Raw genomic sequence first — 25,233 nt, forward strand, 5'->3', positions numbered from 1 at the left:
GAGAGGAGAGGAGAGGAGAGGAGAGGAGAGGAGAGGAGAGAGGAGAGGAGAGGAGAGGAGAGGAGAGGAGAGCGTCGTGGCGTGGCGTGGCGTGGCGTGGCGTGGCGTGGCGTGGCGAGGCGGTCCTTCCAAGGTTCAGGAAGATCCACTTCATCAGAGACATCGCCTGGTTCAACCACTTACATTACCTGGTTCAGCCTCTTACCCAGCGTTCCTAAGAAGGTGGTGGAAAAGGCCACCTTTATCCCAGATAAGGAAGGTGAGACAAAGGCCTCTCTGTGCAGAATGAATGACTTTATTCATGCCTCTACAGAAGGACTTTGTTCCAGGATGGCACAGGCACTGGTCTTTGCCACATGCCTCTCTGTTCCTCTGTTCCAAGTAGGGATCAGCTGTCCTGTTTGAAGACAAGTATGAACTTAGGCCATTTTTAGATCATAATCTCAGAATTACAGAATCACAGAATAGTCATGTTTGAGGCCTCTGGAGGTCATCTGTTCCAACATCACTCCTCTAGCAAAAACACCTTGTCACAACTCATTGGATAAGGGTGATTGAGGTTTTGAAATTCTCTCAGGCTAAACTAAAGTGAAATGTTGAGTCATTTTCCAAGGCTATCAGCACCACTGCAGGCATGTTCTGCAGTGGAGCTGGGAATTGCCATTCAAGAGGCTGTTCCAAAAACCATGGAGAAGACTGGCTGAGGAATGAGCTACCCTGAGATCACCTGGTCCACTAGTAGCAAACAGTCCTCACAAGAGCAGGTTACACAGAGGCGGCTGGCCAGGAGTCTTCCCATTTACACAAGCAGCCCCTAGGAAGTGCAAGGGACAAGGAATGTGGCAACCTGGACAGGCAAACAGAGTGGAGTGGCAGTGAGGGCATGGTGTGGCAGATTGCGTGGCAGTTCACGCAGGTAGGACAGAAAGGGAGGGTGAAATCCAAAATGCTTTCTTCTTATCTGGGAACAGCAAGGTGCAGTGCTCTATTGAAACATATCTGATGGCCACCTTCTGCAACAATCAGGCTGAGACAGAATCCAAGAGAGAGGGGCTTCCAACTTTCCAGGCTGATGTATGCACCTAAATGAACGAGGACTGACAGGTCTGCTCAAAACTTCAGCTGTGGAGAACTCCAGAATCTAGAAGCCCCTCGAGGGCCTGAGGGAAGAGGGTGTGCAAGGTGCCCAGGTGAATAAACTTTCTGAGCAGGTGAGCAGGCTGCAATCAGAAAGAAAGATTGATGCTTGGTATCATGCAGCCCAACACAGGCAGCCCAACAACCATGTCTTCTGTACTTGCAAGGGTAAGAAACTAAGCAAGCTTCCAACTCTGAGGAGATAGACCACAAAATCATGCAGGATGAGGGAGACTGGAGCAGAAGGAGTCTTCCCCTTGTTCCTCAAGTCCTCCTAGCCAACAAATACAAAGCTCTGGGTAAGGAAAGTGAACAGAGCATGGATAATATTTCAAAACCAGAAAGGGACAACCAAGTTAGGATGCTCCAAGTAAGGATTCGAGTAATAGAATTACAGAATAATAGAATCATTTCACTTAGATGGGATGCTTAAAGGTCATCTAGCCCAATTCTGCTGCAATTAATAGGAACACCTACAGCTAAATCAAGTTGTTCAGAGAACGCAGAACTCAAGGTTCAGCCTGGCCTTGAGTGTCTCCAAGGACGGGACTTTCATGACCTCTCTGAGCAACTTGTTTCAGTGCCTCATTACCCTTATTGTAAAGCACTTTTTGTTTGTATCTGATCTAAATCTCCCCTTTTTTAGTTTGAAATCATTTCCCCAAGCCCTATCATAACAGACCCTGCTAAATAATGTTGCCTTCTTTCTTATAGTCCCCCTTAATATACTGAAAGGCCACTACCTGGAAATGCTGTTTTGTGGGAAATTCTTTTATTGGAAAATTTTTGAAAGGCAAAGGTAATGTGGGATTTAAACAAAATGAAAACTTTATTTGAAGCTGTGAAATATAAATTACCTAAATGTTCTCCTTCTTCTTTCTGCTCCCTGCCTTTTTCTCTTTGTCCTTAGGAAGACTGAAAAGAAACAACAGTAGCTGTTAGAGTGGAATTAAACTAACAGTAATGTAAAATCATTTACTTTCTTTAACTGTGCTGCAGTTGTAAGAGTGAACTCGGATTTATCAATATATTATCCCTTTCAGGCCCAAAACTCATTATAAACTTCCTATCAGCAACAATGGAAGAGTAAGATGACTCTGGCCCTCATTCTGCTTTAGAGATATGGTAGACATAGCAGTCTGTACTTGTCTGCAACAAACACACGAGATCATATTCAAGATATTTCTGTGTTGTTTCGGCTCAGGCATTGATGACGCACCGAGAGGAGTTTCTCTAAAGTTCTGCAAGGGCAAGGAAAAGCAAGCATGAATGTGATAATAGGACAGAGATGAAACAAGCCCATTGCTGGCTTCGAACACATCTGTTTCTGTATAAAAATAAGGCCATTCCCTTGTAACTTGAATGTGCAGGAAGTTTGGTTTTAAAAGTAGAAGGCAGATGCTCTCCTTAATTCGGAACACTGGTCTGTGTCAGACACCTTGTCTACAGTGATAGTTCTTCAGCGTTCTAGATGTCTGTGACATTCTGAAAGCATTGTCTTCTAAGGAATATGATCAAAAGTCCATAAAATCCAAACAAGGGATTCACTGGACAAGATTCTAAGAGCAGGAAACTGGAAAAATGAAAGCACATTTAAAAAAGAAACCTACTGTAAAAGTTGCTGAGGTATAACAGCAAAATGTTATGCGTTGATTCTGGCATGAATTACTTAGAGAAGGCTGGAAAACCTTCACAGTGCCTTTTTTTATTTGACTCACATGCCTTTCTATATTTGGCTCAGCCATTAGAGAAGATTGAACATCCCTGAGATTGTCTGTGTTTTCCTGGTGCTGAAGTGTCCAAATTTTGGAAATGTGCAAAATCAGCCTCAATATGCAATGGCTAAGAGAGAGAGGACCTGTTAGAGCTTCTGAACAGCTTTAGAACCTGTAGCTTTTCACTGTATAAAAATTACACACTGAAAGTTCAAAGAAAACTGCGCATTTAGTCCCTGCCTCCCAGTGCAGTTTCTGATGGCATGCCAAATACTGTGGCTTCCCCGCAAACCATGGAGCTTACAAAGAGCATTTCCCCAACTCCATTTGAGCTGCAAAATGCTTTGTACAACTTAGAAAAAAATACAATGGCACTTGTACGATCACATAAATAAATAGCATTTGCATACCATTATTTTCTCTTTCTTTTTTTTTTTTTTTTTTTTTTTTTTTTCTTTTCCCAGAAGTAACTTCAGGGACTTTGCCCTGAGAACTTGTCAAATGTGTTACTATATATTACATTCTTCTCTGGAAAATCTGGAGGACAGGGAGAAAGTTTGATCATACTGCATTCAAGAAGAGATTTCTCTTTAGCTTTGTGGGGCCAGGATTCCATCTTCTGTAAAGGTCCAGCACTTAATTCCAAATGTCCACAACCTGGACACTGTTCCCACAAGGAACAGTTTCATCTACAGAAGTACCATCAGTACACTTTCTGTTTTCTGAGGTAACTTAAAGCAATTGAAGCAATTCAAGATGGGATAGGCATTACAAGTTAAAAGCTACAGCAACTTGATTCAATTCAACTGAAAAAAAGTGTCAAACATTCTCATCTGACTTGGAATTACTAGAAAAGTGCAATTTCTTATTACACTGGAACAACCTCATTACTATTTCATGGGCTAGCTGGCACAGTGCAAAAGTAGATAAACATAGAAAAATCAATCTGACCACTTCTCAAAATCTTATACTGCCAAGCATTTGTGAAATTAAATAATATTAAGAGTGGGAAAACCTCAAAAGTCTCTGACCCTTATTTCCAAGATCTAAGATCTTGCTCGGTTTGTTTTCATAGTGAGAAATTTGAAACTTCTACAAGATGGCTTGAAAAATGTATTTTTTTAATATATACTGTTTTCCTCTTACTATGTAGGAGAGAGAAAAACCTGTTCTCTCCAAAGCAAAGATCAGAATAATAAAACACCTCTTAGTAACCATGGGAAATTGTGAACCAAAATTCTACTTTACTTAATTAGTAATAGCTGTAATATTGAAGGATAGAACATGCATTTCTACCATTAGTCATGCCCTTAGTTCTAGGATGGAGTGCATTCTTGCCAATGCATTTATGTAAAGCTTAGATTGATTTCCCTGGATTCACCTAAACTGTTGCATTCTACTTGTCTTTGTATTTTTATGTTTTGTCTTCTTCTCCAGCTGTTTTGGAGTGAAAAAATAAATATTCCTGCATAAAAATCAAATCTTTCACAGCTTACGCTTAAATTTGGTTCTGATTAAACAAAACCATTGAGACCAAGAGGAAGTTAGAGCATCAGCAACTGGCTCTATGCCCCAGATCTCACTCAGTTTGGCACATGTTTCTTATGTTGTAGGACTCTCCTGAAAAAGACTCTTTTTGGTGTAAAGTGTTTCCCATCAAATTGTTATCATATTGTGTTATCATATAATAATTAATTGTTATAATTGTGATCATATGGTCAGGTACTGCCTATAACCTCAGCTGTTCTACTCAGGAATACTTCGTAGATTACAATAATGAGTAAATTGAGCCCTATGCAAGAACAGCAGTGCACATAGTTTGATTGTTTCAATCTGTATGTGCTTTGGGTACGAATGAGCCTCCAATAACATAGGACAGGCATGTGACACAGGTACTGTTTCATGTTGTTCCAGTACCATACAATATGTCATCTCAATAATGTCACATGCAGTGATCCATGCACACAACATATTTTAAATACAGGCTGGAGGCATGAGGCTAGAGTGTCCTCTCATAGTGACTCTACAGTAGCATTGTTTCACAGAATCACAGAATTGTAGGGGTTGGAAGGGACCTCTAGAGATCATCGAGACCAACCCCCAGGCCAAAACAGGTTCCCTACACCAGGTCACACAGGTAGGCGTCCAGGCGAGACTTGAATATCTCCAGAGAAGGAGACTCCACAACCTCCCTGGGCAGCCTGTTCCAGTGCTCCGTCACCCTCACCGTCAAGAAGTTCTTACGCACATTCGTGCGAAACTTCCTATGCTGCAGCTGATGTCCGTTTCCCCTTGTCCTGTCTCCACGTACCACTGAAAAGAGACTGGCCTCTTCTTAATGCACCCCAGAATGCCATTGGCCTTTTTGGCCATGAGGGCACACTGCTGGCTCATGGCCAACCTGTCGTCCACCAGGACGCCCAGGTCCCTCTCTGCAGAGCTCCTCTCCAGCAGCTCATCCCCCAGCCTGTATTGGTGCATGCAATTATTCCTCCCTAGGTGTAAGACCCTACACTTGCTTTTGTTGAACCTCATCCGGCTTCTTACTGCCCAGCTCTCCAGCCTGTCCAGGTCTCGCTGAATGGCAGCACAGCCTTCAGGCGTGTCAGCCAATCCTCCCAACTTCGTATCATCAGCAAACTTGCTGAGGGTGGCCACTATCCCCTCATCAAGGTCATTGATGAAGATGTTGAACAAGACCGGACCCAGTCAGCCAGTTCTCAACCCACCTCACTGTCCACTCGTCTATCCCACACTTTCTCAGCTTTGTTATAAGGATGTCGTGGGAGACAGTATCAAATGCCTTTCTAAAATCAAGGTAGATTACATCTACCGTCTTCCCCCATCCACCCAGCATGTGACAGCATCATAGAAGGCCACCAAGTTGGTCGAGCACGACCTCCCCTTGGTGAACCCATGCTGACTACTCTTGATAACCTCCTTTTCTCACAGTTGTCTGGAGATGGTATCCTGCACAAGCTGTTCCATCACCTTTGCAGGGACAGAGGTGAGGCTGACAGGCCTATAATTACCCGGGTCTTCCTTCTTGCCCTTTTTGAAGACCGGAGTGACGTTGGCTATCCTCCAGTCTTCAGGGACCTCCCCTGTTATCCAAGACCTCTCAAAAATGATGGAGAGCGGTTCGGCAATGACCTCCGCCAGCTCCCTCAGCACACGTGGATGCACCCCATCAGGTCCCATGGACTTGTGGACTTTAGTACTGCCTAGGCGCTCACGCCCGTCCCCTTTCCTGACTAAAGGGAAGTCTCCCATTCCCCAGACCCTCTCACTAACCTCCAGGGTGTGGGATTCCAGCGGGAGAGCCTTTTCACTGAAGACAGAAGTAAAGAAGGCATTCAGTATCTCTGCCTTCTCAGCATCCCCCGTTATCAGAACCCCCCCCTCCCCCACTTAGTAAGGGGCCCACATTCTCTCTAGTTTTCCTTTTGCTGTTAACATACTTGAAGAAGCCTTTTTTATTATCCTTTATCACTTTAGCTAGATTCAATTCCAGACGGGCTTTAGCCTTCCTTGTTGCATCCCTGCAGGCCCTGACTACATTCCTATATTCTTCCCAAGTGGTCAGACCCTTTTTCCACATTTCATGGACCTTCTTCTTTCCTTTGAGCTTGCGCATGAGCTCCTTGCTCATCCACACAGGTCTCCTGCCACCTTTTCCCGATTTCTTGCTCACAGGGACGCACCGATCCCGAGCTTGGAAGAAGAGCTGTTGAAATGCTGACCAGCTCTCAGAGGCCCCCTTACCTTCTAACACCCAAGCCCACGGGATAGCTCCAAGTAGGTCCCGGAAGAGATCGAAGTTGGCTCTCCTGAAGTCCAGGGTAGCAATCCTACTTATAGCTTTGCTTCTTCCACTCAGGATCTTGAACTCCACCATCTCATGATCACTACAACCCAAGCTGCCCCCAACCTTTACTTTCTTAACAAGTCCATCCTTGTTGGTGAGAATAAGGTCCAGTAACACCCCTCCCCACATTGGTTCCTTCACCACTTGTTTCAGAAAGCTGTCTTCAACACACTGCAAGAACCGTCTGGACCGTGCATGCCTGGCCATGTTGGTCGTCCAGCAAATATCTGGATAATTGAAGTCCCCCATAAGCACCAGTGCCTGGGAATGTGACGCTACATCCAGTTGCTTACGGAAGGCCTCATCAACCTCCTCATCCTGATCAGGGGGCCTGTAGTACACGCCCACAACAGTGTCACCCTTACCAGCCTGCCCCTTGATTCTCACCCATAAGCTCTCCACTGCTACATCACTCTCCCCCAAGTGAAGTTCAATACATTCTAGCTGCTCTCTCACATGAAGAGCAACTCCACCACCCCGCCTAGCCAGCCGATCTTTCTTAAAAAGCACACAGCCATCCATGACAACATTCCAGTCATGTGAGCTGTCCCACCATGTCTCTGTGATCGCAATGAGATCATGGCCTCGCGACCGCACGCAGAACTCCAGCTCTTCCTGTTTATTCCCCATGCTACACGCATTAGTATATAGGCACTTAAGAGAAGCAGCATCCCCCCACCCCTCTCCAAGCCTTTGAACTCCACTGTCTCCACCCATCAAGTTCTGTTTGGAGCCTCGAACTGCCCCCTCAGTCCCAGCAGTCCTCATTTTGTCCCCTTCCCCCTTCATACCTAGTTTAAACCTGTCAATAAGTCCTGCCAGTTCCTCGGCTAGAACCCTGGGGAAAGTCCCCATGGAGACAGGCTGCATCCATCTGCAGCCATCATGCCAGGTGCCGAGTAAATTGCCCCATGATCAAAAAAACCAAAACTCCTGCGTTTGCACCAACTCCTAAGCCATTTGTTCAAGAGATGGGTTTTTAGGCTCATCCCAGTATCGTTTCCTGCCACTGAAGGTACAGATGTAATGACCACCTGCACACCTGTTCCTTCAACTACCCGTTTCATTGTTGTTATTGCAAATCCACATCAATTGACATCAGCACTAATGAGACTGGAAGATATTTGCCAGATGAGTATGGACCTATTTTTCCCGGGTGCACACCAGGCAGACAGATTTTTTCTCAAGCCTCATAAAATCTTTCCTACCCACAGCAGCGCCTACTGGCCATGGCAATCCTTGCCTTCCCCTTTGACTTTCAGGAAAAGGCTAACTATGATTTAATATGTGAAATGGGAGTAACAAGAATTCTGTCTGTCAAGCTGGATGGCAAATAACATTACAGTCTTCTTGAATGCGTTTAACAGAAGAGAGTAGAGGCCTTCATTTTAATTTCTCCCCAACTAAACCCAGAGTATGGATGAACACAGTTAAAGAATTAAATCATGATTTTGGCTCCATTTGATGCGGTGAGAATATTAAGGTGCCCTGTAGGTCATCTGAAAGTTATATAATCTGGAAGTGGCACATTTTTATGTGCAAAAATCTCAGGAAGACACGTTTCTGTAAGAAAAAGGCTCACTGTCTCTGTCCACTGCTCTGTTAATCTTGACTCCTTCCTGATATCCAAATAACACGGTAAATCTCCTGCAGAATAAAGCTGATCTATAAAAATTAGAATTAGGCTGACCTGGAAATATTTTAGTTTTTACAAGTTGCGTTGTCAGAACAGGACAGGAATAATTAGGCTAAAGGGCAAGAAGGATGGGAAACCATGACATAGAGATCACAACAATAAATAATCTCTGTCACAAAAACAGTCTCATGGAGGGAGGTTGATCCTGATGTGGGAATCAAATGTTTTTTCTGCATTAGAATAAGTTAAATAGTTAGCAATATACTTGTATAGCTAGCAACAGTTTATATCTAGTCTGCAGGAATATGTCTGTGATATTTTGTCATACGCAGTGCAAAAATATCTTGCAGGAGATTGATTAAATCAGAGAACAAGTCATGACATGCCCAAGAAAGTGTCTGAAGAGACATCGGGAAGGCCTGGCATCCCCCCTCCCTCAGTGCTCTTTGTTTAACAAAGGAAGCATCCTCTGGACAGAATGGAAGAAGCCTTGGAGAGAATCACCATATCAACATGATAAGGAAAGTACTGAGACATCTTGGAAACAGCAGGATAGCGACTGACTGGCACAAGATAGCACACGAATCAACAAGTGTCAGAATGTAATGAACAAATGTGAATCTTTGGTAAGATTGTGAATCTGGAGTACCTAGCCAATGGGAAAACAAAAGAGGGAGTGGGCATGGAGGAGACGAGGTACAAAAGCTGCATTATTGTGTCCATAGGTGTGCTCCTGCTTGCAGGATGCCCGCCATTGCAATCATGAATAAAATCTGCTTTTATCAGAGATACTGTGACAAAATTATTTGGACATTTCCAACACTGAGCAGGAGAAAGAAATCGGTCTGGGAGGACCCTGAATGTGCATGAGCTCTCTTCTTCTTGTGACCTCCTGAGCAGCTTGCTGGGAAGCCTCTTGCTCCTTCTCTCCCAGACTGTTCCTGACTCAGGGTCAAGCAGATCCTTGCTACACTCAGCAAAGGAAACAGCATGGCATGGCAAACAACATCCAGCTGCTTGCAGATTTCCAAAACTCCTGCCAGCACCTCTGCACCCCTCAGGGATAATTATGCCCCACATGTAGCACAGGCTGTCAAGTCACTGGTTTTACTGCCTCTTCTTTTCTTTGTCCCCAGTGTGACACTGGCTAAGGGGCAAGTGGTGCTACAGGTGTAGCTACTTCAGATGTCTCTGCTGAATGCCCCCAAGTACTACTGGTAACATCAGGCTTGAAAAGGAAGAGTAGGGCAAACTTTTAACCCTCAAGGTCTGCATCTATGCCGTGTGAGTACTGAAGAGAGACTTTACCTGAAAAAAACTTAGAAAAAATTGGTCAAAAGCCTTAGCTGTCTCATGACTTCGACCTTTGGGCATATGGGGGGTATGCAAAGGTATGTACTGCATACCAATCTCCGGAATGAACAGGAAAAAAAAAGGAATTATTTGACCATAATCTGGGAGTGTTTTCAGGAAGGAAATTTTCTGGATATGTCATTCTTCATCACTTTCTATTGACTTAAAATTGAACCATCACTGTAAAAAAAAGAGTGAATAAGTGCTAGATGAGTATCATTGCCAGTTGTGGTAAATTTTGCTACTGCTTTGGAAATGGATTATGCTGAAAAAAAACAATGCCAGTATTCTTCTTACTGATGAGCACAGTTAAGCGTGATTGTCCTGAAGTGGTGGGTACCTACAGTAGTGTTGGAAATATCCAAATAATTTATCAGGACAGTATCTCTGATAAAGCAGGTTTTATTAGCAAATGCAACAGCGGGGGTCCCGCAAGCAGAAGCACACGCAGAAAACAGTGTTATGTCTTTTATGACCTATTATTTGATGTTTATCTCTTTCTCTCCTGGTTCCTCATTGGCTGAGAATTTCAGACTCACAATCTTCCCAATGATCAACTAAACATACGGATAATGGATAAACATAGATTTTTGCTAGCTAAGCATATATCACTAATTATTTAGCTTCCAACACTTGCTCACTCAATACTCGGTCGTTGTTTGTGGATATCTGCTCGTCCTTGCATAGAGACAAGCTTGGAAGGAGGATAGAAAGGAGTATCTTGATGCCTGCCTGTTGCATCCCAACCTACCCACGGAGCGAGGCAACCCAGCCTTGTGTAGAGGCCCTGGCTTCTTTGATGTTTGTTAAGTCTGCTTTTCTTTTGCTGAGGATCTCTTATCCAAATAGAATAGCCTTACAGTATGCTTTCTAGTCCATAATACTATACCCATACTATGTGGAACATTTAAAAACTATTGCAGTTTGAAAGCAAGAATTAATCACATAATTCAGCAATTATATTTCTAAAATATGCTACTAACATATATGGTATTTCTACTTTTTCACATCGGCTATTTCTAAGGACAAGTTACAAAATACAAATACATTGTGCTCTACTTCATCAGATCGATTCCCCCTTTTCAATATCTAATGCAGAAACAACGTTCTATTCCTATAGTAGAGGTGAGACAACTCTCTGGGCAGCAAACTGCAGCTCCTTCTGGAGAAACTTGTGAAGAAGAGCCAGACCCAGGGGGTTAGGATGAAAGACTGAAGTGGACATTTAGTATAAGTGTCTATGTGTGAGCTCATAGTCTTGTGAAAATGCTCTGTGTAAGGTATGTGATCAAGTAACTTTCTTCCAGAGCCAATTGGCAAACACCTACTGATTCAAATTGTTTGGTCAAATTAATTTAAATTAAGATTTTGTCTGTGGAAGTTTATTTCTCTAAGAAATGGATCAAGTTACTATCACTTGCCTTCAGATAGAGACAAAATGGAATAGTGGAGGAAAAACTGTGGATGAAAAGGGAAGAATACAGAAACTTTAACTGGACACAAATTTTGCTGAGCAAAATAATCTCAATCTTTTTGGGAAAAAGCACATTCATTGTGAATTGTGAAAATTATTGCTGTTTGTTTTAGAGACTTAAGGTTAGTATGTATAGACATGTTTAATGTTCTTCAGAGATAAGTCTTTTGACTCAGTGAACAATTTGTCTGTAAGGTCAGACATCTACATAACTGTTGCAGTATCATGTGAAGGAAGTTATGGTTCTTCTTTGGAAGATCAGTAATTCTAGGCTCTCTCAGAAAGACTGCATATGGCCCTGTAAGTATGCACTATTGCTGTAAGTATCTAATGAAAGACACGGAATGTTTGCAATCAAATTGTATTTTTAAGATTTTTTTTTCCACTGATGATTTTCAGTGCTTGACATCTTTTTGTTTAGGCAAATACAAACCTCATGTGCCGCTTTACTTCCATCGTGACTCGTTTTCCAGGATGTAAGAGGGCTCCCTCAGATGTTGGTGGGGAACCTAACTACACAGAAATGTGGTTTGTTTTCTTTGGTGGAGTGACTCTTATTACAGAAAACTGCAATAAAAACATATGAGGTCTGGCATTTTGCATTTTTAGATTTTGGCAGCTGTAAGAGATGATTATTTTTGTACCTTTGTCTCAAAGCATGCTGAGGAACACAGATGGACAAGAACTAGCAAGTTCTGGTCAAAGCTGGCAATATTTCATTTGGCTGCGAGGCAGTATTTTGTGTGGGCTTATGTGCAGGGAGATAGCCATCTCGGAGGTGCTGCACATCACTCTTACCTAGGTGCCCAGGAATGCCACACTGGCAGAAGAAGGTTAAAAAAGGGATCTACAACCAAGAGCGTTGTGTCTGACATCAGATGCCTCATGACGTGATGCCTGCCTGCTGATGGATTCTCCTGGGCCTGCTCTGTCTGTATCTGCTTGCTGCCTAATGCCACTGCAGCACTCCCCCCTGAACTTTTGCCTCAGACCATTGGAACGGCATGCATCAGGACACTTCTGGATCTTGATGGTGACTATGCCTTGCTTCTTTCCTATCTTTCCTATCACCTGCTTTTGGAGGCCCCATCATCCTAATTTGTAATAGTTGCTGGCCTTCCCTTCCCCATCTCCCTGATTGATTAGGATTTGTAATAAACTGGTCAGACCAACATTTGAACCGTTATTTCTTAATCACACGTTGGGCATACATATGTCAAAGAACCTCCTCTTCCTCCGTAAATTGGAGCGAGACAACAGCAAATGTCATTCTAATATTCTAACCCTTTACCAAGCTACAGCCTTCCACAACTTCCTCATATTTACTGACAGTTTTTTAATAAGTATCTTCTGCTATGATTTTCAGGGGGATGGTCTTAGTGATGACAGTTTATTTCTAAGATGAGAGTGTAAACGCTGTTTTCCATCTGGTCCTCTAAAGTCACTTGTCAGGGAATTGCCACTGCACAGTGTTCTGCTTCCAGCTCATCTTGCTGGCAATGACTGCGGCAATGACTGCAGCAGGATTACTCCTCACCTGTTGACTTGTACCAGGCCAGCTTACTTCAAGATGTATTTTCAGCTCTTTTTCCTTCTCCTCTCCTCTGCTGAAGGACACATGCTAAAAGAAGGTGGGGATGAAGTATGGGTTGACTTTGACCATGTATGGCTGAGGAATAGTTCAAATAGGTAAATTTCCTTAGTGTCTGTCCTGCAAAAGCAGTTCTTACTCAAGGTCAGTGGCTTGGCCCTACTATCCTTGGCCAGCCAGGAGGGATTGCATTTCCCCCTGAGAAAAGCAGGCCCTTGAGCTTTGGTCTAGACCTCAGAGAGAGTTCCCAGGCTAAAATATAAGTATGATCGCACTGACATACCTCTATTTTTGTTTTGTTAAGCATATTCTGCTTAGAGAGATGAAATTTAGAAGATGCTTTCTTAAATCATTTATTTCTGTATTCTGCTCAGAGATGTGCAGACTTAAGAGCAGGCACTGGAAACTGCCGGGCCCAAAGAATGTTTGTGCACAAAATTCAGTTGCTCAGCCTAAAGTCAGCACTTCTTTTGGGGGATGTGAGGGATAAGAGGAAAGCCAGCTTTAAAAGTGTCCCAGGAAGGCAAGCATTACTGTGTGAAGTACCAAAGAAGGAGCTGGGATTGTAAAGCCCCTTCTTCAAGTGGTGCAAGATTCCTGGGGCTGGCATTATTGCTCCTTGTCATGGCTTTGTAATTTTGCTATTGGTAATCTACATCATAACATCATGTGGAACACAGGTAAGAAGAAGAACTACATGGCGCAGAGGACCTCACTGTCAGAGAGGAAGATATGTCACGGAAGTCACAAGATCTCATTCTCAGACGGGAGCTTCCATCGCTCTCTCACTCTCTGCCTGGCAGAGGGTGTGGATGTACTCCCAAGCCATGTGCCTTCAGTTCAAAGTAGGTTTTCTTGGTTTCAGAAAACTCTCTTTCTCTCTTATTTTTTTTTTTATTTGATTTATTAGCCTCAATTTCAATTAGATTGTATTATATTGTATTATCTTATATTTCGATATCATAGTTAGTAAAACAAGTCTTCCTCCTTAAATCATTGTCGCTGGTTTTTTGTTGTTGTTTATTTTGAGCCCAGTCCCCACCTCCCTACCCTTCCCCTTTTCCCTTTCCATTTTTGGGGCCAGGGGACGCACAGGCCTACTGCCCCCCTGTCACAGGCATAGATTGATCTAGATAACACCGTGACAGTTTTTGGTGGTGAATGTGGGCAAACTGAAGCTTTTAACATTAGCAGGACAAGAAAGGGATTTTTTTTAAGCCAGAGACTGCAAAAGTATTGCTACTTTGACCTTCATAGATTAGATTGTAGTCTGTCAAACTCTGGACATTGTACCAAGTGGGTTTTTTTTTTGTTTTGCTTTTTTGGGTTTTTTCCTTTTTTAGCAGCTACTAGCTATGAATCCACTCTTTATTTTAGGAGCACTGTATAAGAAATTAAAAACTATTATGTTCTTGAGAACATGGAAACAAGTGTCCTCACGTCTAGAATGGAAAAAAAAGAAGCAGAGGAGAAGGTAGAAGAAGATCCAGGCGAGGGACCCTCCTCAGAACCATAAGCATCAAGAAAGGCAACAGGAAAAACTAAGAGACATGGAAAGGAGAGTGATGAAGAGGGAGTTTCTATTATCACTGCTCGTCAACCTCTGAAGTTGACAGCATTCCAAGGCTCAAGAAAGGAGTCTACATGACACCTGAACAAAAGTCTGATTTTCTGCTTACTTCACTGTTGGGACAGTGAGGTCAACAGCTTGTCTCTAAATGGTAACGAAGCTTGCCATCTAGGAGGCATTGCTGAAGACTCATCTATTGACAGAGGGATAAGTAGATGTTTGGATGCAGCTGCCTCCCTCTGGGAACAAGTGTTAGTTAGAGCATGAAGGAAAGATATCCCTTCAAAGACAATCTGAAGCCTGTGAAAAAGTGGGATACAACTGAAAAAGGTATCCATTAATTGAGGGAAATAGCCATGGTGGAAATGTTGTATGACCCTAATTTTGTTCCTAATGATCCATGCCAAAACTACGATTCTGAGAGAGTGAGGACAGCGCCTGATATATGCCAGAGACTTGCAACAGCACCAGAAAGGTATGCCAGTACACTAGCACAATGTTTCAAAGGTACAAGGACCAACAGAGAAGACCCCTAGTTTTTGAATTGATTCTTACACTTCAAAACTATGAACAGCTACCCTCAGCTCACATTTCCATTTTAGCCATTTAACAAGTATCAGACTGAATGAAGAGCAAGAGCAAGATTAATATTGATTAATCGTGACGAAGCCATAGTAGTATCAGAAACACTTGATGAAGATTGAGATGATCAAAGAAGTCTAATGAAGGAGCTGATCAAACTTCATGAAAATCCAACTAATTAAAGGTGACGAACCCTCCTCCTCACCTGTATCATGACAAAATCTCAACTATTAAATGCAAATGCTTTTCTGCTAAAACAAGGAACAATAGTAAGACTGTATTGCATATTGCCTTGTGACGTTACCTACATGACCATGGAGAAGACATGAAGTGGCATGACAAACTACTCCTGTTCTACGCACGGGTGAGAAAATTACAAAACCGTGACACTGCTGAAATGTGCTGTTAGTGCAAGATATGAGAGGACCCAGTGGCTGTGACAGTTGACCCTGAGAAAGTAGGCTTGAAGAGAGTAAACATACTGAAAACAGTCTAATGAAGATATGTTAAAGCCAGCTTATCTAATCATGTTTTAAACCTGTTGTGTCCAACTCAGGGGCTGCACGTGGCCTGGCACAGCCCATCCTGTGGCCACTCCCTGCCCTGCGCTGTCATGGCAACAACGCTTTCTCACCAGCTCAGCTCTAGGTGTGTACCCATCATTCAGCAACAATCAAACATCAGCCTAAGTCAGTTCCTCTTCACTCAACACAGCCCAAGCAAGTCAAAAAGTCAGTAAGCCACATAAACAGTTGTTTCCACTCTTCACTATCTCATGTTTGTACAACTCCTTCTCTGAGGAATCCTGGAGCAAGGGTAAGGCCTCCAGATGTTACTGCAATGTGTTGGGTGACATGTAAGCCCACAACATCAGCAAAAGTTCTAGATGGTGCTGTGGGGCATCCAAATCTGTGGTGCATGTAGTCAAACGGTATTTGAGGCCAGTGTACATAAAGATATATGCTTTGGGGCTTAAAGTGTGCATAAGATTATTTTTCTTTATAAGCCTGATCGTTTGATGTTGTTTTATTTATGAAGCAAGAATTTATCTTTCAAAACTCACTGTATAATTTGAAAATATCTGTGTGACTCTAGATGTCTGTTAAACGTATTAATGCCTTATCTGTCCTAAGTTCAGGGAAGCTCTTTATTGTCATTGCCTCTGCCAATGTTAATTGTTGATTCACTGAAAAAAAATTTTGCTAATTTTAAATTTGCCATTTTTCAGGTAATGGCTTCTGTAAATGTTACAGCAGAAAATTTGTGTGAGTTATCTAGATTTTAATCCATTTTTTAACAATTACATACAAGTGACTTGTAAAATTCTGTATTAGAATACACTTATGCTTCTAATTACTTGTTCGTTATTGGTAAAATTTAGAGAATATGCAGCAGGAGAAAACTTCTAATTTATGTCCATATAATTCATACTAAAGGGACTAATTATAGGTAGATTCTAAAATTCTACTTTTAAAAATAAATAAATAAGTCTAGCTGGCTTTGTTTTACAGACAGGAGGCAATATACTTTGGTGTAAATACTAATATCATACATCCATTAGTTCCTTCCTTGTTTTCTGGAATAGGACTTTGATAGTATTGAGCAGCTGACCATATGTTAATATGCTGTGGAATCCCAATACTCCAATGTTTCATACAGCCTTTCAGCTGAAGAATGATTCTCTGTGGGGGAACGTGCGCATTTGATAAGCTTTTAAAATAAAACATACGGTTTGCATTTACATCTACTAAAAGGCTGTTATTCTATTAGTCTCTTAAGCTTGTGTAATGAAATTATGTTCTCTAGTATATGCTTTAGCAGGTTTCAGCCTAGTCTTTGGGCATGGGTGGAAATAATTGTCATTACCTGGGCAGGAATTCCCAAACTGCGTCACTATGTTAGAGCCAGGAGAGGGCACCAAACAACAGCGACAGCAACTGCTCTCAGCATTGCAATTCTTTGTCATTGCAGACAGTTACCCTTTCCATCACAGATAAACAAAAACATGCCTATTACAGCAACTTTTTGTAGATGTTGACTGTGCATGTAATCATGAAAAATCCTATGCATTACGTTAAAGTTTACAGTCCCTAGAGACTGAATATCCTGATTTATGTAGATTTAGGGATCAGGTATTCTTTGATGTGATAATACAAGTGCAAGAGAACTTAAGTTCTGAGACTTTGAAAGAAGTCTAGTGAAATGAATTGGGCTGTGCAGACACAGTGGCTGTGTCACACAAGCCTCTTGGAGTATCTCAGGCTGAAACACATTTTGTGAAACTGTTTCAGTGATTTTACACTTGTGAATTCTCTATCCACGTAGAAAGACAACACAAGGACTGAAAGTGAGAAAATCTCCAGGTGACAGTTAAAGGGCCGCAGGATTCATCCCTGAGGGCCCAGCCTGGGAAGCCATTCCTGACAGAAGCGTCTCCCACCTCTCCTTCTCTCCTCTGTTCTGAGCCTACTCTTCACATCTCTTACTTCGGCTTATAAAGATGTATGTGAGTTTGGTGGACTATTCCTCTAACCCAGACAATGATTTTTTGGATGAAATAGAGTACATCCTTAGGCTTTTCTGGGTAATTAAATCATAATTCAGAGTAATGCTTTATTAAAGGAAAATAAATACCTACAGAGGAATGTTACAAGAGACATGATATAGAGAATATTTTTTAAAACCGTGTGATACTTTTTCTGCCCACCTATTTAGAAATGTACTATCACCACTTAGGCTGAAATAAAGAATTTGAGTGCAAGTAGTCTCCCCTTTAATCCTTTGGAATGAAATATTAATTCATAAGAATTAATTTGTATTTGCTGCCCTTTCACTCCTTGGTATTAATCAGATGAACATATCAAGATTTTGTAACATAGCAATCATCCATTTTCTAATATTCTCTGATCCTGTGCCTTTATGGATGTTTTGAATCTTCTTGACTTCACTGGAAACTGAGGATAGCGAGCTCTTGAAACAGTTGTCCCCACAGTTGATTTGCATACTGAAATTGCATTTATATTAAGTTCCAAAGAAAGCAATCTCCATGAGATCTGTAAAAGTTTCTCTACCAAGTGAAGAGCTCCGAATCAGTTGCAAGACTGAGGTAAAAAGATATAAAAATGTATTCACATAGAGCCTATTATTCAGAGAAAAGAAATCCTAAAACCGATTGCCAGCTCACAAGCTGCCATCCTACTACATTTTTCTGCTTCTGAATATTTTGTTTAAATTCTTATATACGATGTAGCCTTTAGTATCTTTTATAATATAGAGTCAGTCATTCTCATGATCTCAGGAGCAACCTACTTCAGCTGCTCATCAGCTTCCCTGGGTATCACTGTCCAGCCTAACTGTCCCTAACTCATTTGAATACTTAAACTTCCAGAAACTGGAAGGGGTGGACAAAGCCAAAGACCCCCTGAACATAGTGAAGATTTTCCCAGACTAGATTTTTGCAACTGCAGAGCTTTCCTTCTCTGTGCTCAGAGTAAAGCTTCCTTTTCTGATGTTTTTGTCCACTTAAGGTAGTGGCAGGGCTTCTGCTTATTCATTTATCTAATGTTAAGTATACCAACTAGAATGGGTGCCTTTGCTTTCCCTTATTTCAAACAAATTTTAAATTAGGTGAGGGAGTTTCTTGCTGCTGAGTAATCATTCCACATACTAGAATATCAGACTTCTATCTTATTCTTGAAGCACTGAGTCAGTGAAAGAAATTCCACCCCACAAACACTGCTCTTCCTATCTTAGAAGTCAAAAGCACTGGCAACATTTCTCCAATCTTTGCCTTGAGCATTTTTCTCAAAATATAAAAGAAGAGGACTGTGCACTTGTCAGTCATCCTGATATACCAGAACTCACTCCACTCTGTCCTTAAAATGGGAGAAACCGTTCTGCAAGCCTCCCTCTCACTTTGTCCTCTCTCCAACCTCGTCTCTGTGATCTGGAATTTGAGCAGGAACTTCAGCTGAAGTTGGGCAGTAGCACTAGTCATGAGTCCCTCTGTGTAGAACTAATAAAATATTCCTGGTGACAGGTAGCATAAAATACTATAGAGCACCTGTGGAAAGAAATGAAAGTAACCCCTTCTGATTTGTCATTCTTCTATTCATCTTTACACTGTGTGCATACATTCATAGCACATAGTTCATACATAGTGATAGAAATTATAAGAAATGTGAAGAAAGTTAGAACTAGAGTTGGAGACTGAATTTTTATAAAAAAGAATAAAGCTAGACATGAATATTTACCTACTGCTTCTGTATCCTGCTGGGCCAAAACCTTGACTGGCTCTATGAGAACAGTACTGTGTGCTCCCCTCTGCTCCCAACCTCCTCCTTCAGCCTGGTTGTTATGCTCAAGGCCTTGTTTAGGACCGATAACACAGTATTGCTAAATACTTTGACTATGAGCTAATCATCTTAGCCCACAAATAGTGAGCAGCCCAAGAACCCCTTTAGCTTTAATCCTCATAACAAGACTGCATGTGACCTCCTCAATTACTTCTAAACATTGTTAAGCTTGAATGAATATGATTTCAGCGTGGATTATACTGAATAATAATTAGAGGTGACTTATCGAGGTATTCACCTTTTAAGAGTAAACACTGAGAAACAGCATTGGGGAAACATCCAGGGTGAAATGTGATGAATTTGCAAGGAGTCTGTTCTAGGCAACACAATCTGCATCCTTCGATTGTCAGTAACACCAGGGAAGCTTGGTATTCTGACTCTGTGAGATACAGCATGGAGAGTGAATTGGAGTGTAAGCACTGCAGTCAGGCTCTGTGATAATACCACAGGGATGTGAACTTGATGGTGCTGTGGAACTGATAAACGTGTAGTTGTCACCCTGAGTCAGCATCTTTTCATTTTTCTGTCGAACTAGGCACAACAGAGATGTGTATGACTACAGCTACTCTAGCTCCGCCTGAAATAAAACTGTATAAAAATGGCTTAAGAGAGAAGGAATTTGGGAAAAATACAGAATCACATGATGATAGGGGTGGGAAGGAACCTCCAGATCTCCCCCCATCCAACCCCTGTGCTAAACCACATTGCCTAGGGCAGGCTGCACAGGAAAGCACCCAAGAATTGAATTTGAATATCTCCAGAGAAGGAGACTCCACCACCTCTTTGGGCAGCTTGTTCCAGGGCTCTGTCACTTTCAAAGTAAAGAAGTTTTTTCTCACGTTCAGATGGAACTTCCACTTTGTGCCTGCTATTTCTGGTTCTGTCACTGGGCACTACTGAAAAGTGCCTGGCCCCATCCACTCTTCAGATATGTATAAGCATTGATAAGATCCTGTCTCAGTCTCCTCTTCTCCAAATTGAACAGACCCAGGTATCTCAGCCTTTCCTCATGTGGGAGATGCTCCAAACCCCAGTCATCTTTGTGGCCCTCCTCTGGACTGTCTCCAGCAGTTCACAGAACCACAGAATCACAGAATCACAGAATTGTAGGGGTTGGAAGGGACCTCTAGAGATCATCGAGACCAACCCCCCCTGCCAAAGCAGGTTCCCTACACCAGGTCGCACAGGTAGGCGTCCAGGCGAGACTTGAATATCTCCAGAGAAGGAGACTCCACAACCTCCCTGGGCAGCCTGTTCCAGTGCTCCGTCACCCTCACCGTCAAGAAGTTCTTACGCACATTTGTGCGAAACTTCCTATGCTGCAGCTGATGTCCGTTTCCCCTCGTCCTGTCTCCACGTACCACTGAAAAGAGACTGGCCTCACCGCTATGTCTGCCACACCTCAGATATTTATAAACCCGGATCAGGTCCCCTCTCAGTCGTCTTTTCTCAAGGCTAAACAGACCCAGTTCACTCAGCCTTTTCTTCATAGTGGAGATGCTCCAGGCCCTTCACCATCTTTGTGGCCCTCCGCTGGACTCTTTCCAAGAGATCCCTGTCTTTTTTGTACTGGGGAGCCCAGAACTGGACACAGTACTCCAGATGAGGCCTTACCAGGGCAGAGTAGAGGGGGACGATCACCTCCCTCAACCTGCTGGACACGCTCTTAAGAAGAGCGTGTCTTTCTTGAACCAAGGAGCCCAGAATTGGAAATAGTACTCCAGACGCAGCCTCATCAGGCAGAGTAGAGGGTGAGGATATCCTCCCTGAAAGGTACTGGCCACGCTCTTTTTCATGCACCCCAGGATACCATTGGCCTCCTTGGCCAGCACAGTGCTGGCTCATGGCCGACCTGTTGTCTACCAGGACACTCAGGTTCTTCTCTGCAGAGCTCCTTTCCAGCAGGTCAGCTGATGTGTGTGGTTTTTCATCCCCAGCTGTAGCACTCTACACTTGCCTTTTTTTAATCTCACAAGGTTCGTTTTCACCTAACTCTCCAGTCTGTCCAGGCCTAGTTGAACAGTAGCACAGCATTCCACTGTGTCAGTTACTCCTCCCATCTTTCTATCATCATGAAACTTGGTGAAAATGTATTCTATCTCATCATTAAACAAGACCAGACCCAGTACCAACTCCTGGGCAAATTCAGTAGTCGTACCCACAAACATCATATCAAAAAAGATGCAATCTGAACAGTGAAGCCTGAGGGCCTAGTCCTAAAGCAGCTAACTGCAGCATTAGTATGAACTATTCTGCCTTCAGCATGTTAGTTTTTTGAAGAACATACATGAATTATTGGCATTTCGTTATTCCTGTAAACAACTTTTGTCCTGTCAGGCTTATGGCAGATTTCATTCCTCACTGACCTCATGAAAACTTCACTCTCAAACTAGTCATATGTTGTATGTTTATCCCAACTATCTTTGTATTCTACCATGTACCTACCCAATATGGTTGCTTATATTCACTCTTCTAGGCTAATGAAGCCATTCTTAATGCTCCTATTCATCTTTTCCATCCACAAATATCACTGTTTCTATCCTTACACTTTTTCACATGAGATACTCTTTTAAGTCATTCCCTTGCCGTCAAAAACCTGATTGATTCAAAAGCAGACTCTATGTCTGATGCAGGGAAGACTGATATGCAAGTCTGTTCAGTCAGCAGTTCTGTAGTATACATGCAAGCACAATGTAAGAGTATGTTAAGTATGTTGCCCTTCGTTTTAGTTTCATGGATAATTTTAGAAAGCGTATGTGTCTGGGTGTCTAATTTCCACATTGCTACTGTTGTTCCATATGTCATATGGTGTCGTCTCTTTCCTAACAAAACTTTCTCATCATCACCACTGACATCTGAGACTTTTGCTCCAATGTTGCTGCTTTTACTTCATAGGACAGTCACAGAGCTTTCAATTCTGATCCTTTACACATGAGAAGGGATGTGGCAGTTGAAGCATTCGAGTATGCTTCTTACTTTTTTGCCTATACTGGTCACAGGGAAGCCACATCCACACTTCGGAACAGGATAGCAGACAACTGTGGACACGTGGAAAGCTTTGAATCCAAAAGTAAGTTTGCAAACACAGTTTTAGTCTCATAATATACAGAAGCAATCCATGAGATAACAATGAACTTGAATGTAGTTGCTCACAATCCATTTGCTGATATTAATTTGAGCTTATATCTCTCTCCAGGAATCACGAATCAAGCAGGCTACTTAAGCTGGTGGCTTCTCCCTTTCAGCAACTATTTCACTGTAGTGAAATAGCCCGTTTCATTACCATTGTTACCATAACAGTGAGGGAAGGCCTGCATGCCCAGAGCCCAAAAGGCAGACAGAACAGAGCTCCAGCAATGCCAGCTGGAGCTTTCCCCAGACTACAGCAAGTCTGTTCCGGAAGCACCCATTTTCACTCTTTATCATAATTCAGTGATTTAAAGAAGTTTCTCAAAACCAATCATCTGAATGGAAGTTCTATCCTGTTTTAAGAAGCTGGAAATTCTACTATTTATCATTGGTTCCCTGACAAGAGTATGATGCTGAAAGAAGGCCCAACTTTCTAATGTTGTGTGAAGTCAAGGGAATAATTTTTATACTAATTACAGAGAATTCAGAGAATAAATGAAGTATTTGTTTTACTATAAGTAATTGTAAGAGAGAAAGAGAATGCACGTAAATACATCATTCCAAATTTTGCAGGAAAGTGTCTTTGAGTGATTGTCCATCTGTACCTTCTTACTATAGGCAGGCTTACATCCAAACATTTTGAGTCTGGGAACTTTTAAAACTAGCATCAGTGGCAGAGATTTTTTCTTTTTTTTTCCCCACTTCTCTCACTTTTTCACACCACAGGTGAAGCGTGTCACGGGTGAAAAGCCCACATGCACACACATATTGCTGCTTTAAGTTCTGGGAAAAGCAAGGGAAAGTTAGAGGTTGTTTCTTGTGAGTGTCTTTGTGTTTGTGTCTTAGTATACATTTCAGATTTTATCACTGTTTTTCATTCCCTTTTGTGGTATTTTTATACTTTGCTTTGCCTCCTTTGGTCTAATGTCAGTTGGGAGTGTTGATCTGCCAGAGGGGAGAAGGGCACTGCAGAGGGACCTGGATAGACTGGATCGATGGGCCAAGGTTAACGGCATGAGTTTTAATAGGGCCAAGTGTCAGGTCCTGCTTTTTGGTCACAACAACCCCAGGCAACCCTACAGGCTTGGGGGTGAGTGGCTGGAAGGCTGCCTAATGGAAAGGGACCTTGGTGTGCTGATGGATAGTCAGCTGAATGTGAGCCAGCAGTGTGCCCGGGTGGGCAAGAAGGCCGATGGCATCCTGGCTTGGATCAGGAACGGAGTGCTGAGCAGGACCAGGGAAGTCATCCTGCCCTGTACTCGGCACTGGTGAGGCCTCACCTCAAATGCTGGGTTCAGTTGTGGGCACCTCAGTACAGAAAGGACGTGGAGGTACTGGAGCAGGTCCAGAGAAGGGCAAAGAGACTGTCAAGGGCTTGGAAAATCAGCCCTATGAGGAGAGACTGAGGGAGCTGGAGCTGTGTAGTCTGGGGAAGAGGCGGCTCAGAGGAGACCTTATTGCTCTCTTTCAGTACCTGAAAGGTGCTTACAGTGAGAGCAGGGTAGGTCTCTTCTCACTGGTGACAGGTGACAAGACGAGGGGAAATGGCCAAGGTAAGTTGAGGTTGGACGTTAGGAAACACTTCTTTACAGAAAGGGTAGTTAAACACTGGAATAGGCTCCCCAGGGAGGTGGTTGAGTCACCGTCCCTGGATGAGTTTAAGAGCCATTTGGATGTGGTGCTCGGAGATCTGATTCAGCAGAGGGCTGCTGGAGTTAGGGTACTGCGGTTAGGCTGCGGTTGGACTTGATGATCCTTGAGGTCCCTTCCAACCTGGGTAATTCTGTGAATAGTTACAGGCAAAGCTGAAACAACAGTCAAAGTAGTCTGTTGCACCTTTCTTCCAAAATTTCAGACCTCAAGTACTATGGACTAATGCTTTCCACACTGGATATCTGTATCAGACTGAACTTCTTGGGAAACTTCAGTTAGAGTGACTCATCTGGCTAAATGTTCCAATATAGAGTGTCTTCCTTTAATGGAAAAACCAGCTGACAGAAGGATTTGGATTATTTTCTTCCCTTTCTCAAAAAATTCCTCTGCTGTGTTGCCCCACACAGTAATGTCATTGATGTATTGCAGGTGTTCAGGAGCTTCCCCCCTATTCCAGTGCAGTCTGGATCAGCCCATGACAAATGGTACGGCTGTGTTTCCACCCCTGGAGCAGTCAATTCCAGATGTGCTAGATGCTCCTTTAAGTAAAAGCAAACTGTGGCCTGCACTCTGCTATCAGAGGGATGGAGAAAAATGCATTGGCTATGTCAGCTGTGGCATACCACCTGTCTGTTCAGTGGTTGTGTGACTTCATTCAAGGCCACAGTAGTCCACTGTTAACCTTCCGTCTCCACTGGACTTTTGCACTGGCCGTATGGAGCTATTGAAGGGTGATCAGTACTTGCTGATTACTCCTTGGTTCTCCAGTTGGAGAACAAGATGATGAATGGGAATTAATGAGTCTTGGTTGGTGCAATATTGCCACTGATCAGCCGTTATAGTAATGATCATCACCTGTTTTTCTACTCTTAGCAGCCCCACGACAGAAGGGTCCCTGTGGGAACATAAGAAAAAAACTGTTCAGAGCAGCGGCTGTGGAGCAGGGGAAGCTGCTTGGAGCAGCAGCTGCGGAGCAAGATAAGCAGTATCAAGGACACCTTTTGAAGAAAAAAGAACATCTCATGGCTCTGATTGGATAAGTTTCTGTGTGAACAATTGAAGAGTGTTTTTTCAGAATGCTCTGCTAACATGTATAAATAGAGTAGTGCTTAACAATAAAGTAAACTAATAGCCTTTAACCACATTGGTGTGCTGTTATGTCTCTAGTGC

The 25,233-nt window shown here is 42.7% G+C and overlaps 1 long non-coding RNA gene across 1 annotated transcript; it reads right to left on the minus strand.

Moving 5' to 3' along the window:
• Nucleotides 1-273: 273 nt before the first annotated feature.
• LOC146544385 (uncharacterized) lies at nt 274-19,497 on the minus strand. Its single transcript, XR_014882797.1, has 3 exons — nt 19,180-19,497; nt 1,995-2,042; nt 274-397 (listed from the first exon to the last, which is right to left on the minus strand). It is a non-coding gene; the product is annotated as an uncharacterized LOC146544385 (long non-coding RNA).
• Nucleotides 19,498-25,233: the final 5,736 nt, after the last annotated feature.

This window comes from Meleagris gallopavo, chromosome 4 (genome assembly GCF_905368555.1).
Source record: "Meleagris gallopavo chromosome 4, MGAL_WU_HG_1.1, whole genome shotgun sequence".
Classification (NCBI taxonomy): domain Eukaryota; kingdom Metazoa; phylum Chordata; class Aves; order Galliformes; family Phasianidae; genus Meleagris; species Meleagris gallopavo.